At 42.8% G+C, this 16,871-nt stretch overlaps 1 long non-coding RNA gene across 1 annotated transcript; it reads right to left on the bottom strand.

The window, feature by feature from the left end:
- Positions 1-1,080: 1,080 nt before the first annotated feature.
- LOC140896863 (uncharacterized) lies at positions 1,081-16,120 on the bottom strand. The gene is made up of 3 exons (XR_012154627.1): positions 15,940-16,120; positions 14,465-14,644; positions 1,081-5,070 (listed from the first exon to the last, which is right to left on the bottom strand). It is a non-coding gene; the product is annotated as an uncharacterized lncRNA (long non-coding RNA).
- Between the last annotated feature and the right edge of the window lie 751 nt (positions 16,121-16,871).

The raw sequence follows: 16,871 nt of genomic DNA, 5'->3' as shown, positions 1-16,871 counted from the left end.
CTCTGCATTCAGCTCTGTACCAGGGAAGGGATGGCTTGGGGCTGGAGAGAGTCCATGTAGATAGCTCAAACCAGCCAGGTGCTGAAGGTCTCCTCAGCAGTGTATTAACAATGTAGACAGTTGAAAGTATTCTTTTAAATAACAATATTTATCTATTACGGTTGATTCTGCTGTTGTCAGGAAATGGGCCACTCTCATTACCACTTCAAAACTTATTTTTCCTCCCTTGGTATCCTGCTGTCAGTTGAATTGTCTCATTAGACTGACCTCGCACTTGGTAAAGCTACTCACATCTTTTCATGTATTTATATCTGCTCCTGTATTTTCCACTCCATGCATCTGATGAAGGGGGTTCTAGTCCACAAAAGCTTATGCCCAAATAAATTTGTTAGTCTCTAAGGTGCCACAAGGACTCCTCATTGTTTTATCTATTACTGTTGACTGTATTCAGAGTAACAGCCGTGTTAGTCTGTATTCGCAAAAAGAAAAGGAGTACTTGTGGCACCTTAGAGACTAACCAATTTATTAGAGCATAAGCTTTCGTGAGCTACAGCTCACTTCATGTACTGTACTGATGGGCACTGCAGCAAAAGAGAGGAAGGAGGGCTTGAATGCACAGATTGTAGTGGCTTGGCAGATTAGAATTTCCTGTCCTTTTCTCCTCAGAATTACATTATGGACTGTGACTGGGGACCTAATGGGGAGCCAGCTATGATCACTCAACTTGGGTGAACTGCAAAGAATGGGGCAGATGATCCTCATAAAGCTGGTGGATATTCCAATACTTAGATTTACCAAGCCAGCATAAAAACAGCTTCTTTATTACCTTACTGGTTACTCAGAAGTCCAGACAACACTGTTTCCTTAAAGTGATCCAGCCTCAGGCCTCCATCCAGGTACCTAAGTCAAATATGATGAAGATTCCGGAAAATCTTATTTCATCATATAAAAGAAAAGGTTCTACAAAGGATTGGACACATTACCTCCCAGGTTATTGAATGTTTCAGACCTTACCCAAATACACTCTACAGCCAATTCTTATGAATTAAACTAAAATTTATTAAAAAACAAAAGAGAGAGAGTATGGTTAAAAGATCAATATACATACAGACATGAGTTCAATTCACTGAGGTTCAGATTCATAACAGAGATGGTGAACTTTGTAGTTGCAAAGAGTTATTTTAGAAATAGTTCATAGGTTATAGTCCAAGGTCCAAATATCATATTCAGGGCGTACCAACATAACTAGGACCTCAGTCTTGCGACTCAAACTTCCCCTGACGAAGCCTAAGCAGATCTGAGATGACAGAATCAGGACCTAAGGATCTTTTATACAATTTCATGTCTTTTGACAATTTGGAGTTCCTCAGGGAACAAAAGGTAATTGAGGATGACTTTGAAGGAGGTCTGTCACCGGTACTTAGCTATAGAATTAACATAAGGCAATTTATTTGTTCCTCCACCATTCACAGATTATTTGCTATACATTTCAAAGAGAGATGATTACAGAGATATCCCTTGTTTACAATTCATTTAAACGGATGTTCTTTTGATCTCTGAATTATCAGAATACAGCAAAGACAGGGACTGTTGATTACATTGTTGACCCTACTCTAACATATGTAAATACACAAAAACACAAACATTATCTCCCCACTTGTCTTTTGAGGATTATTTATTTTGCAGGATGTTTAACCCTTTCTGGCCACCAGTCACATGGACCATACCCTGCTCCCATTGAAACTAGTCAGAGTTTTGCCACTTAATTGAATAGAGCAGGGACATGCATTAGGGAGATTCTGTATGTCTTTTCTAAATCTTAAGTTCCAGAGGGGGATTTCAGTATCTGTGTTAATTGCCCTGACTCTGCATTGTTGGTCCATCCTATTGATGTGGACACAGTGGCAAAATGAGGGCAGACACATGCATGGAATTAAGCATCAGGTGCAACTTTTATTAAACTTTAACGCAGGGGAGGGGTGCTACTTGGCCAACACTCATACTGTCCTATACCAGGCAGTTAATTGGTTCCAGTGTGGGGAATACAGGGCTCCTTACCATATAATGCATAATGCGGGGTAGGCTCTCCTCAGCCTACTCCCCAGGACTCAGCTCTCTCTGAGTCCTAGCACCCTTCCCCCTGACACAGGGGGGACAGAGGGTGCAGAAGGGTGGGGACATCAGCCCGCAAGAGGCACAAGGCTCTCACCCTATCGCATAAGCCCAAGGCCCATCATCAAAGTAACAGGTCTTTTACCTCTGGGAACCGTTCATTTTATTCTCTTAACCACCTGGAAGTCGTAATGAATAAACAACTCCACCCCAGTACCTAAGTTAGGTACTAAATGCATTCCTGCTTAACCCATTGTGGCTTGAAGGTGCTTTAAGGAAGGCAAAAAACTCTGTGGTCCTCTGCCAATTGGCCTGTGGGAGAAAAAATTCCTTCCTAACCCCCTAAACGGGCGATCGGCTAGACCAGCAGCATCTGTCTGGCCGGATTCCCATCCTTAGACCAGGTGGGTAGGAGCGGCTGTTGGAATGGAGTTAAAAGAAGCTCCACATGATCCCCATATCGGTTAAATCCTGGGAACTGAGGAATGCAAGCCAATCACCACCCTTCTCCCCAGCTGGCCAATGGGTGCCAGAGACTTCCGGGGGAGGAGCTACCTATTGTCCCTTGGCAAATGTCTCCTCCTTTTGCTGCTGGTCCCATCAATTTCCTCTACCCCCTGGTGCAAGTGAGTGGCATTTCTGAGGTTGCTGGTGGTGGTGATAGTGAGTTGGAGGGATAGCTTTGGGGTTTGTAGACAGATAGGGTTTGATAACTGGAGACATGCAACAGTCTTCATTGCAGAGAGGTGTTCCTTTAATCCAGGCTTCTGAGGGCTCAATCAAAAAACATCCCACCATTATTTCAGACAACCCATGTGTTTCAGTGTTCCTGACTGCTCCTAGATGTGAGATGGTTGTATCAGGAAAAAAGAAGGTTAGATATACAAGATGATAAAGAGGGGGAGAAAAAGGAAAGATCAGGAAAGAGAGAAAGGAGAAGTGGATGGGCGAGGAACCTTCTTTTTTAAAGCATTAAATATTAAACTCGTGAATTCAACGACCTGTTGATAATTATCATGACCACATAAGATACCAAAGCTGTTTGGTATTTAAGCCATGTATAGATTCAAAGATGAGTCACAAACCAGCTCTGATATTTTACCCTTGGGCTACAGTGGTGGAAGGCTTTTTAATATAAAGATCTCTTCCTTCTCCCTTCTGCCCCTAAGGCTTTCCTGTTCTCAGAAGGTTAATACCATTATGACAAGCAGATTGTTTTCCATAGATGCCTGAAGCCAAACATAGCATGAAGTTTATAGCTGGTGGGACCACCGATTATTACAGTCTTAATTATTTTCTAAAAAAATTAGTTGGGAGAAAATATATTGCTATTCAATAGCACAGGGAAGTTCCAAGTTCCCACTCCCAGGGAGTACCAGTTAAGAGGGGAAATCCATCTGGCCTTGCATTCCTATAAGAAGCTTTGAGCACAATTTTGTGCTGTTGATGGATGACTCGCCAACTGAACTCACTTTTTGAGCACCTTTTTATGAATAGGCAGTGTGTAACATGTTAGTGGGCTGGTTAGTGGACACTTGGGAGATGCAGGAGGGTGTATCCAATAGCATGAAACAATGTGAATCTACAGTAATATTGTGCTAGGTTTCCTTCCCCTGAAATTGGAGTCAAGCTCAAGGTATGGCAGATAATACCAAAGTGGGCTGCACTTTTCCTGAGAAAAGTATCCCTGATCTTGGAGTCACAAGCATCAAACACTGCTCTGCCTTTGGCTGGCATATTTCTAGAGTCATAGCCAGCAAGGTAACAGACCTGTCAGAACATCAAGAGTATTGCTCTGCAAATGTAGGTCCTATGACAGAGGATGTAATATTAGTAAGAACCTCTGCAAACTCTGACATGATCACCCTTCCTTCCTAGCCCCCTTTCTTCCTTGTATCAATGGATCTTAGAAGCATCACTGTCTTTAGAACAGTTTAGGATGCTGAGTAAGAACATATGCTTAGTGCCCTTAGCCTTTCCCATTTTCTAGCCTGTCCCTATTCACTGTCTGGTGCACCCACCCACCCCGCTCCCAGGAGACTACACTCACTAGTGTGCAGTGCAGGGATCACACTGTGAAGGATGTCCGTTTCTACAGGGGCTCCATTAGGTGGAGAAAACAGGAGGATGAACCCGTTGGCTGCGGCTCTTGCTTCCTGCACACGCTTGCTGTAGTATAACATCTTCTCCATTTGAGTCCTTTTTATTTTCTCTTGCCTTCATCCCTCCTTTCTCCAGGCTGGGATCAATGGGTGGAGAGCAACATTTATCTTAATGGGTAGAGCAGGAACATTCCGGTCACATAATTGCCATGAATGCTGCTGAGTGTACCAGACGGTACCAGTTTGTGCTGATATTTTTCCAGAGTGTGCCAACAATAGGCGGCTGCTGCAAGAGCAGAAATTGCTTCATTTTTGTGTGTGTTCACATCTGTATTTGATTTTCAATCAAGACTTGGTTGGTGAAAGGCCAACTAATCTACAGCGCTGAGTTTTTTCTTCGAAGGGCTAGTTTGAGCCAAGTTTAGAACCATGGAAGTAGTGTTGTTTTTTTTTTAATTGAGAACTGTTGGACATAGAATTTTCAGATGGATCATTGGGGAAATTTTTGTTATTATTTATTTACTTATATTGTGGCAGTGCCTAAGAGCTCCAGTCATTGACCGAACCTCATTGTGCTAAGCGCTGTACAAACACAAAACAAAAAGATGGTTCCTGCCCCAAAGAGTTTACAATCTGAAGTCCTTCGGGTGAGATGCCCACCTAAACTGACCCCGTCATCTGTGCGCTCTAGTCATGAGAGTGGGTATAATTTGAGCTGGGTGAAAACTGATGAAGAAGTTTTCACAGGATTTTGTCTGACATTTTTGGTATTTTGTTTGGGATGGAGTCCTTACACGCCCCCAGGTTTAGCTTTTCTGTGAAATTCGATGAAGTGGCTGTTTTTCTTTGAGGATGCCTGAAAATTCAAATGTAAAATTATAAATTTCAGCATTGCACAAAATTGGCCTATTTTCAATCAAGTCCTCACCACAAAATATATTACATTTGGGGCATAAGAGGCCTTGTTTTCAAGCTGGTACCAAAATGAAAAAACATTCCTATTTCCCATAGTTCATCTTTTGCTGCAATTATACTATGAATTACAATAATATAAAACACTTAACAATGCCTAGCACAACTTTCCAAGGAATATTCTAACATTGTCTTTCCTGTCATTTATTTGTCCAAGTGACAATCTCCATTTATATTAGGCTCATTTTTTAAAATAGAGCGTTTAGTTTGGAAGTGCATTTAGTGCGGTTGAAAGATGCTGGACTGACATCCTTGGTGAATGAAGCTCTTTCTTTATGCAGAATGGGGGGAAAAAGCACACAGGTTAAAAAGTAATAAAATAACCAAAATAATTTGTAGCACTGTAGTATGCTGTAGAGTTGTTCACCATTATACAACAGTCAATGTTATAAAGATGCTTTCCCCATACTGACTTGCTGAAAGGCCTCGTTGTTGCTTCTCTGGAAGAGCTCCCTCTATAGATGAGCTATGGTAGTTGAGATTCATGATAAAATAATCATTTATCTTTCTGCTGCCTGTACCAGCTGTGGTAGTGATTTTTGGGAGGTGAGTACATATCTGGTAGGAATTAAACTGAGATTGCCTCGCTTTCATGTCAGACAGGTCATTGAACACCCGTTCACTCCCTAATAAATTCCACCTGAGCTGGATTTTTAATTTGTGGCCAAAAAAAAATGAGACCTTGATATTTCCCATCTCCTATCCATGTGGCTTTCCTTAGAGAGAAAACATAGGACCTGATTCTTCACTCCCTTTCATCTTGTGTCATCATTTACTGGTGCACCGCAAAGTGTGTGTAAACACTGCCTCAGTCAGAATGCTTGTGTTTTATACCTACTTTTTCTCTGATTTTTTTAGGGGAGTAAGTGACAGCACCAGGTGAACGGTTAGTGGAGGATCAGGACTCCTGCCATGTCTTTGGCATCCATGCATAAACTGTGAAATGATGATAAATTTAATAATGTGGCTCTATTAAATAGCTGCAAGCGAAATGTGTGTGCATGTGTGCACACATAGGTTAGGCTGTGTCCCAAGGGAAAATTATTTGTATTGCAGTAGGGCACAAAATATGTTAGGTTCTGTATGGAATACATATGGATGTAGGAATGCACCGTCCATGCTCTGAAAAGCTTATAGTCTAAACATTATAAAATTTAATGATGTGGCAATATTGAATAGCTGCTTAGTTGCCAGGACAACTCCTTTTGGGTCTAGTAAGTAAGCACATGTTGGAACTGGCAGACACTCTTCCTTCAGCAGGAACACAGCTGTATTTATTATTTTACTGATGCTCCCTCTAGTGGTACCTCTTGAATATGATGAGTGTTACCTTTTGTCATTAAGCATGGTGAGGGTTTTATTCTTTTTACTGTACTGTGATACCTTTCAACAAGTTTGCTGAAGCCTTTTTTCCCCTAAAAGGACATGGCTATGAATGAGCGTCTAGTTCTACCACCCTTATGTTGGAAAGTATGTTGCAACTAATCCTTTAATACTACTTGTTGTAATAGCTACTACTCACTAGAAGAAGCTAGTAGCTTAAATGTTTGTGAGATTATAGACTGACCATAATATCTTCAATCATATGCCAAAAGCTGAACGTTAGTTTGAATAATTGACAATCTGGATAACGAAGTCTCTCATTCTACATTTGATTAGTCACATTTTGGCAGGTGGAGAGCTCAGTCATACTCTTTGCACGTAAAGCTGCTAGTTTATTTCCCATCAGTAATTGCCTGGGTCAGTCCTGCAAGTCTGGATGTTTTAAAAAATGTAATAGGTTGAAGACTAAGTATATTTCAGGAGCTTTCTGCACCATGGTTTTGTGTAGCAGGCCAAATGATGAAAATTGGCAGTCCTGATTGTATAGGGAGTTAACTAACTGCCTGGCTATTAAAGAAGGCCCGTTGGAGTTGTCGGTAGCAATCATTGCTAACACATGCCTGGTTATGATGCCATCAGCTTAGGTGACTACATATGAGTGAAACATTCATTTAGAATTTGTATTTTTAAATGAATTTATTACTGTTGGGGCAGATTGGCAGACTTGTTTCTTCCAGATTGAGGTGGCAGTACACAAGGGAGGTTTTAAAGGTGCTTGCACCCCATATCCAGTTCAATGCTTGGCATTTTTGATGAGCTTGCACAGTATGGTACACCTTCTGTAATACACATTAGCATGTATTGGTGTCTTCCCTGCAATGGTTGAAAACATGCCTCCTTCGGTCTGAGTTTCATGTGCATATCCAGTGTATTTTCCCCTCCATATGACTCGTGCACCTCTGTGCAAACATATAACCTGTGATTTTTGGTTTTCTTTTTGAAGTCTCCTTACTTCTGCCACACTCAGCCTGCCGCGAAAAAATAGTTTTTGTTGTTGTTTTTTAAAGAAAAAATACTGAACTTCTGTTTGCCTCATTTTTGATTGAACAGAGCCCTGTGTGTTAATCCTCCTCTATACAATGGAACTCTGTACAGTAAACATTAGCTAAGCGACTCCTTATTTAGAATCATTCATCACCATGGCACAATCTCATGTGTACAAGGCAGATTTACATCAGTGAAACTGAGAAACCAAAACAAAGACCTTATGATCTGAGGGTGGGTGGTTATTATTTATGGAGTGTCAGCAATGTGCTAAGGACTAGGTTAAAATCATGGATTCATTTCAAAGCCTGGATCACTCTTCAGTGGTGCTGGTGGCACTGTGTCAGACCACAGAATGCTGCTATAGGGAGGAGAATGGGAGAATGTGTCCAGCACCTCAGGGCTAGATTCACAAAGGGACTTAGCCTAAATGCTACTGTTGGCACCTAAAAATGTAGGCACTACTAGCATTCACAATACCCCCATCCAGCTTTCCCCTAACCCTGAGGGTGCCTAAAATTCCTAAGTGTTTCCACTGTTAAAGTCCCCAAGGTACTTAAATTTTGGCAGCTGGGCATGTGCATAGCTGCTTCAGTTCTATCATCACCTAGCATCTTGGTCCCAGGAGGGATGCTTAGATTAGGTTTTTCCCTGTCTAGCTTGCCTTCAAGGCCCAATCCACTAATCAGTGGGCCAGAGAACAAGTGAGAATGACTTGATAGCCCAGTAGTTAGGGCATTCGCTGAGGAGGTGGGAGACCTAAGTCCCAGTTCCAGTGATTGTTTAATTATTTATACAGAGTGAAACAGCTTCAACAGGAGAGATTAAGAGAGTTTTATCCCAGAACACTCAATAGTCCAATGGTCAAGGCATTCTGCCAAGAGATAGAAGATGTGGGTTCAAATCCCTGCTCTATGTCAGGAAGTAAGGGGATTAGAAACTGCTTGCTGGCTCCTGTGAATCACATTCTGATGCACCTACCTCTCCCTTGCATTGCACAGGGATCCTGAGGCCTAACTGAGGGCTGCTGATACCACTGGGCAGAGTGCCTGAAAGCTGGGTGCGGCAATGCTCAGCCCGGCAGTGCCTAAATCTTTAGGGTACGTCTACACTGCAATAGCCCCATAGCCCAAGCCCTGTGAACCCAAGTCAGCTGTCCTCCCCGGCCAGTTGGGGCACTGCTATGGGTCTTTTATTGCACTATTGACTTACCCTTAGTCTCCTCAAAAGGCATGTGGTAAACGTCAGTTGTGCATTGGCCCCTTCTGATTTACCTTTCAGATGATGAGGCCGTGGCTCGTGGAGACTTGTGGGCTACGATGGATGGCAAATTGGGTTAAAATAAAAAAAAAGGAATCTCTGTGATCCTTCCTCATTTTATACCTCCGCTTAACAGGGCCTAGCCAGGTGGCGAACTGGACCCTCCCAGGATTGGGAAGCCACAGTGATAGCTTAAAGTCTCTCTTGCCCCTCCAGGTTTTTTTGAACTTGCCACAGTATTTGCCTGAGCAGTTACCTATTTTGCCCAAGCAAACTAGATGCACTCACAAATGCAGTAGGTGCAGCTAAGTTGAATTGAAACTAAAGTCCATGGAGCTTATCATTTTCCCCATTTTAGGAGTCCCAAATATATATGTTCACTTCTACCATTTGACACAGTTTACAGAGAAAGCAGTACAATGACCAGACTTTGAGGTTGCTACCCAGGGGGCTCAAACCCACGGGTCACACTCAGGCTAGGTTCACTAAGAGCTCCGCTTGCGTAAGAACTGCAGGGTTTCGTGCACAGTGATGTGACATCAGCTAAACAAATGTATTACACAGCTCATTCACAAAACCTCTGCTTTACCATGGAGATGGTGGCTAAACAGTCAGTTGCTAGGCAATGAGAAGCATTACCAGAGGCTGTGTGCACTAGTGTTTTTTGTTAGAGGAGAAACTGCAACTCTTGGCTTGTGGGAGTTCTTCTGGTTTCGTAGGCATTTCTGTTTGGTGAGTGTCCCCAGCTGCAGCACACCCTTTCAGAGAGGGCCTGACTCATGCTTTTAGCTGCCACAATGAATCTGTTTTCCTAAACAAAATTAAATGTGCTGTGTTTGCTCATTAGGGAGACTTAAATTCAGACGTCTCTGAGCAACCAGGAAATATGTAAAAAGAAAAGGAGGACTTGTGGCACCTCAGAGACTAACAAATGTATTTGAGCATAAGCTTTCGTGAGCTACAGCTCACTTCATCAGATGCATTCAGTGGAAAATACAGTTGGGAGATTTATATACATAGAGAACATGAAACAATGGGTGTTACCATGCACACTGTAATGAGAAAAGGAGGACTTGTGGCACCTTAGAGACTAACCAATTTATTAGAGCATAAGCTTTCGTGAGCTACAGCTCACTTCCTCAGATGCATATCGTGGAAACTGCAGCAGGCTTTATATATACACAGAGAATATGAAACAATACCTATTCCCACCCCACTGTCCTGCTGGTAATAGCTTATCTAAAGTGATTTCCAGCACAAATCCAGGTTTTCTCACCCTCCACCCCCCCACACAAATTCACTCTCCTGCTGGTGATAGCCCATCCAAAGTGACAACTCTTTACACAATGTGCATGACAATCAAGCTGGGCTATTTCCTGCATAAATCCAGGTTCTCACATCCCCCCCACCCCCATACACACACAAACTCACTCTCCTGCTGGTAATAGCTCATCCAAACTGACCACTCTTCAAGTTAAAATCCAAGTTAAACCAGAACATCTGGGGGGGGGGGGGTAGGAAAAAACAAGAGGAAACGGGCTACCTTGCATAATGACTTAGCCACTCCAAAAAGAAGCCCTTGAGGAATTCCACCATGATTTCAACAATTTCCATCCCACCACCAACCTCAGCCTGGTCCAGTCCACACAAGAGATCCACTTCCTGGACACTACAGTGCTAATAAACAATGGTCACATAAACACCACCCTATACCGGAAACCTACTGACCGCTATTCCTACCTGCATGCCTCCAGCTTTCACCCTGACCACACCACACGATCCATCGTCTACAGCCAAGCTCTGCGATACAACCGCATTTGCTCCAACCCCTCAGACAGAGACAAACACCTACAAGATCTCTGTCAAGCTTTCTTACAACTACAATACCCACCTGCAGAAGTAAAGAAACAGATTGATAGAGCCAGAAGAGTTCCCAGAAGTTACCTACTACAGGACAGGCCTAACAAAGAAAATAACAGAACGCCACTAGCCGTCACCTTCAGCCCCCAACTAAAACCCCTCCAACGCATTATTAAGGATCTACAACCTATCCTAAAGGATGACCCAACACTCTCACAAATCTTGGGAGACAGGCCAGTCCTTGCCTACAGACAGCCCCGCAACCTGAAGCAAATACTCACCAACAACCACATACCACACAACAGAACCACTAACCCAGGAACTTATCCTTGCAACAAAGCCCGTTGCCAACTGTGCCCACATATCTATTCAGGGGACACCATCACAGGGCCTAATAACATCAGCCACGCTATCAGAGGCTCATTCACCTGCACATCCACCAATGTGATATATGCCATCATGTGCCAGCAATGCCCCTCTGCCATGTACATTGGTCAAACTGGACAGTCTCTACGTAAAAGAATAAATGGACACAAATCAGATGTCAAGAATTGTAACATTCATAAACCAGTCGGAGAACACTTCAATCTCTCTGGTCACGCGATCACAGACATGAAGGTCGCTATCTTAAAACAAAAAAACTTCAAATCCAGACTCCAGCGAGAAACTGCTGAATTGGAATTCATTTGCAAATTGGATACTATTAATTTAGGCTTAAATAGAGACTTGGAGTGGCTAAGTCATTATGCAAGGTAGCCCGTTTCCTCTTGTTTTTTCCTACCCCCCCCCCAGATGTTCTGGTTTAACTTGGATTTTAACTTGAAGAGTGGTCAGTTTGGATGAGCTATTACCAGCAGGAGAGTGAGTTTGTGTGTGTATGGGGGTGGGGGGGATGTGAGAACCTGGATTTATGCAGGAAATAGCCCAGCTTGATTGTCATGCACATTGTGTAAAGAGTTGTCACTTTGGATGGGCTATCACCAGCAGGAGAGTGAATTTGTGTGGGGGGGTGGAGGGTGAGAAAACCTGGATTTGTGCTGGAAATCACTTTAGATAAGCTATTACCAGCAGGACAGTGGGGTGGGAATAGGTATTGTTTCATATTCTCTGTGTATATATAAAGCCTGCTGCAGTTTCCACGATATGCATCTGAGGAAGTGAGCTGTAGCTCACGAAAGCTTATGCTCTAATAAATTGGTTAGTCTCTAAGGTGCCACAAGTCCTCCTTTTCTTTTTGCGAATACAGACTAACACGGCTGCTACTCTGGAAACTGTAATGAGAGTGATCACTTAAGGTGAGCTGTTACCAGCAGGAGAGTGGGGGGTGGGAGGGAACCTTTTGTAATGATAATCAAGGTGGGCCATTTCCAGCAGTTGACAAGAACGTCTGAGGAACAGTGGGGGGTCAGGGTGGGAGGAATAAACATGGGGAAATATTTTTACTTTGTGTAATGACCCATCCACTCCCAGTCTTTATTCAAGCCTAAGTTAATTGTATCCAGTTTTCAAATTAATTCCAGTTCAGCAGTCTCTCGTTGGAGTCTGTTTTTGAAGTTTTTTTGTTGGAGAATTGCAACTACGCTACCAGCACTCCCAGCTATCTTCGACACACCACTGACTTCCTGAGGAAACTACAATCCATCGGTGATCTTCCTGAAAACACCATCCTAGCCACTATGGATGTAGAAGCCCTCTACACCAACATTCCACACAAAGATGGACTACAAGCTGTCAGGAACAGTATCCCCGATAATGTCACGGCAAACCTGGTGGCTGAACTTTGTGACTTTGTCCTCACCCATAACTATTTCACGTTTGGGGACAATGTATACCTTTAAATCAGCAGCACTGCTATGGGTACCCGCATGGCCCCACAGTATGCCAACATTTTTATGGCTGACTTAGAACAATGCTTCCTCAGCTCTCGTCCCCTAACTCCCCTACTCTACTTCCGCTATATTGATGACATCTTCATCATCTGGACCCATGGAAAAGAAGCCCTTGAGGAATTCCACCATGATTTCAACAATTTCCATCCCACCATCAACCTCAGCCTGGACAGATCCACTTCCTGGACATTACGGTGCTAATAAGCAATGGTCACATAAACACCACCCTATACCGGAAACCTACTGACCGCTATTCCTACCTACATGCCTCCAGCTTTCATCCAGACCACACCACACAATCCATTGTCTACAGCCAAGCTCTACAATACAACCGCATTTGCTCCAACCCCTCAGACAGAGACAAACACCTACACGATCTCTATCAAGCATTCTTACAACTACAATACCCACCTGCTGAAATGAAGAAACAGATTGACAGAGCCAGAAGAGTACCCAGAAGTCACCTACTACAGGACAGGCCCAACAAAGAAAATAACAGAACACCACTAGCCATCACCTTCAACCCCCAACTAAAACCTCTCCAACGCATCATCAAGGATCTACCTATCCTGAAGGACGACTCATCACTCTCACAGATCTTGGGAGACAGGCCAGTCCTTGCTTACAGACAGCCCCCCAACCTGAAGCAAATACTAACCAGCAACCACACAACAGAACCACTAAGCCAGGAACCTATCCTTGCAACAAAGCCCGTTGCCAACTGTGTCCACATATCTATTCAGGGGACACCATCATAGGGCCTAATCACATCAGCACACTATCAGAGGCTCGTTCACCTGCACATCTACCAATGTGATATATGCCATCATGTGCCAGCAATGCCCCTCTGCCATGTACATAGGTCAAACTGGACAGTCTCTACATAAAAGAATAAATGGACACAAATCAGACGTCAAGAATTATAACATTCAAAAACCAGTTGGAGAACACTTCAATCTCTTTGGTCACTCGATTACAGACCTAAAAGTTGCAATTCTTCAACAAAAAAACTTCAAAAACAGACTCCAACAAGAGACTGCTGAATTGGAATTAATTTGCAAACTGGATACAATTAAATTAGGCTTGAATAGAGACTGGGAGTGGATGGGTCATTAAACAAAGTAAAACTATTTCCCCATGTTTATTTCCCCCCCTTCATCCCCCCACTGTTCCTCAGAGGTTCTTGTCAACTGCTGGAAATGGCCCACCTTGATTATCACTACAAAAGGTTCCCCCCCCCACCCCGCCCCGCTCTCCTGCTGGTAATAGCTCACCTTAAGTGATCACTCTTGTTACAGTGTGTATGGTAACACCCATTGTTTCATGTTCTCTATGTATATAAATCTCCCCACAGTATTTTCCACTGAATGCATCCGATGACGTGAGCTGTAGCTCTCGAAAGCTTATGCTCAAATACATTTGTTAGTCGCTAAGGTGCCACAAGTACTCCCTTTCTTTTTGCGAGTACAGGCTAGCACTGCTGCTACTCTGAAACAGGAAATATGTGTTAGGGGTTAGAGCTTTATTCATCTTTTTTTAAAGCTCAGGGGAAACATTTGAAAGAGCAGTTTTAAAAAACACACCCAGTGGATTCATTCTCCTGGTATGAGTAGAAATGCACACCACAAGGAGCTGGCTTGTTGGATATTCAGTAGTGGTTTGCAGGCCTCACTGAGAGCCGAAGAAGATGGTCTGAAGTGTGGCATTAGAATTGCACAAAGCAAAGCAGGAAGGAATAGGAAATGTTAAGGAACTGAGCTTTAAACAGCATTCCAAGTTAGTGCTGGTGAAAGGTGGACCACTTGCAGACAGAAGCTCTGTTCAGTTCTACAAAGCAGGTACAATGTGGGCACTGAGAGCACCAGCCTCCCCCACTCTTCCCAGCCAATGTTTCTCCCATACCTGTGGTTGCAGGAAGTTTAGTACTGACTCCATGGCTTCCTGGCATGTCCATGGCTCCATGTCAAGTCTCTAGTCCTTCTCGTTCCTGGGCCCCCCGTTAAGGCTTCCATCAGTGGTAATAGTCGATGCCATTTCTGATGGTGGCTAGCGTTTGTGACATGGATGTGCTTTCCCTAAAGGCTGGATTAATACCACAGATTCCTTTTACATAGGAAGAGCCACCAGAGAGTAACAACTTGTGGCCACTACTGAAAAGGGACAAATTTAGACAAGGGCAAACTGTGCAACTGATGCAAAGATAAAGTGTAAGGGTAGCATTCTGGAGAGAGAGCTGAAGTCTGAAGCAGCATCCAAGCTCTTAATTGATCAGTCTGCTATAATATTGCATAACTGTTAAGTGACAGAAGTCATAAAACTGAGCAAGCAGTTAGAACCCCAAAAGTAGCATTTTGATTTCATCCAAGTTTCATATAAAACAATCAAACAAACAAAAAATGCATTTACATCAAGCATGCAGATGGAATCATCTGAAAGACTCTGAATAGCATGTATTCTTGGTGTAGATAGAGCACTGCAGAAGGAAAAGTATATATGAGAATCTCCCAGGCCACCTAACAATGTTATAATGAATAAACCCCAATATTTAATAATCTCAGCTACAAATAGTGCAGTGAACCATAAATTCTGGAAACAGATAAGCCCTATTTTGGTATATATCTTGCCCATCCCAGCTTGCCAGTGCAGGATTGTTCCATATGGTATATTTCCTACTGCCTTGTCCTTCTGTTTTTTAGTGTCTCCAGTGATGAGGTTTCAGTCACTTCCCTTGGAAATCTATGACCCCGATAGAATTAAAATGACAGAGAATCCAAGAAGGAGATTTGAGAAACTCCCAACACTGCATTCATGATTCCGTCAGAGATAATTGTCTCTAGCCCCAGGAAATAGGTAAATTTGGTGGGAAAAACTACTGTGGTCATAAAACCACTGGAAGGCAGTAGGAGTAGTTCTATTTTCATAGCTATTATTTTCTTATATGGTGGATTTTTATCCCACCCTTTGAAGAGAGATTCTTTATCACAATAGATATTAATTAGCAACAAGTGTTATTGCTGGGTAGAAAACAAACCTTGAGTTTCTATTCTTAACAAAACCCCTTTGCCTTTTTTCTGTACAAATCTTGAGTCCTTTGAGCAGAAAATCAGTGTGGAATTTGCTGTCTCTGCATTAAGAATGCATTTCAGCCATTCCTGAAATCCTACTTCCCACCACACATACAGTAAGCAAAGTGGATACTTTTCACTTGTGCTCTTGAGGGATCCATAACTCAGAAGTGGGGGAGAGCGGAATAACAAGGGTGTTTCTGGCACTAACATACTTGACATATATCCAGTGCCAAGAGCAACAATGACAACTTGAACTGCAGCTCGTATGCCAAGCTATTAAATGTACCTTTGCTACAGCGCTTGCCTCACCTTTCAGTCGTAAGAATAACATCAGGTCTTCAAATGATAGGGTACAGTCTCTTACAGATGTCACACCTCGGGAAGATAGATCTGCAGCCTAATTTGATTGATTTTTAAAAAGAGGTACTGTGAGCCAATGGATAGTGCACTAGACTGGGACTCAAGAGATCTGGGTTCTATGACACTGTCCTGCTGTATAACCCTGAGCAAATAACTTCACTTTTCTGTGTCTCAGTTTCACCTTCTGTAAAAGGTGGTTAATGATTCTTGCTTTGTAAGTACTTTGAGCTGTGGATGAAAAATGCTGAGTAAGAGCTACACATGATTTAACTTTTAAAAATTAAGTAACACTTTTTAATGTGTGGACCTTTATTTTTTTGGGATAGACCACTGACTCAGAATACCTTTCAGCTGAAATTTGCATATGCAAAACTGAGCCTAATTGGTGTTCTGCTAAAGGCACAAATGTGCACATGGAATCCTGGAAATCTGGACCTGAAGAACCAGGTCTCATAAAGGAAGGCAGTTTAACCAAGTGATTAGTGTATGGACTCCATGGTATATCTGTAAATCACACCCCAGCTAATGTTTGCCGTGTTGTAGCCATGTTGGTCCCAGAATATTAAAGAGACAGAATGGGTGGGGTAGCATCTTTTATTGGACTAACTTCTCTTGGTGAAAGAGACAAGCTTGGGAGCTAAACAGAGTTCGTCTTCAGGTCAGTGCACAGCTGATGATATTTTTCCTTCTTTTGGCCTGGGAATCTCTTGTCACTGAAAAATGCACAGACTGGAGCAGTGGCCAGGTTGAAGGAGCTGAATTTAATTCCCAGCTCTGTGTGCACTTCAACCTCAAAGTCTGATTACTCAGACACAGTCCCTCAAATGCCTCTCACTGAAGGGTCCTAAATGAATACCTGTTGAATGTTACTATTTCCAGAT

Source organism: Lepidochelys kempii, chromosome 13 (assembly GCF_965140265.1).
Source record: "Lepidochelys kempii isolate rLepKem1 chromosome 13, rLepKem1.hap2, whole genome shotgun sequence".
NCBI classification, from domain to species: Eukaryota; Metazoa; Chordata; order Testudines; family Cheloniidae; genus Lepidochelys; species Lepidochelys kempii.
Note: the sequence above shows the minus strand (reverse complement) of the source record. Positions and strands in the feature narration are given on the sequence as shown.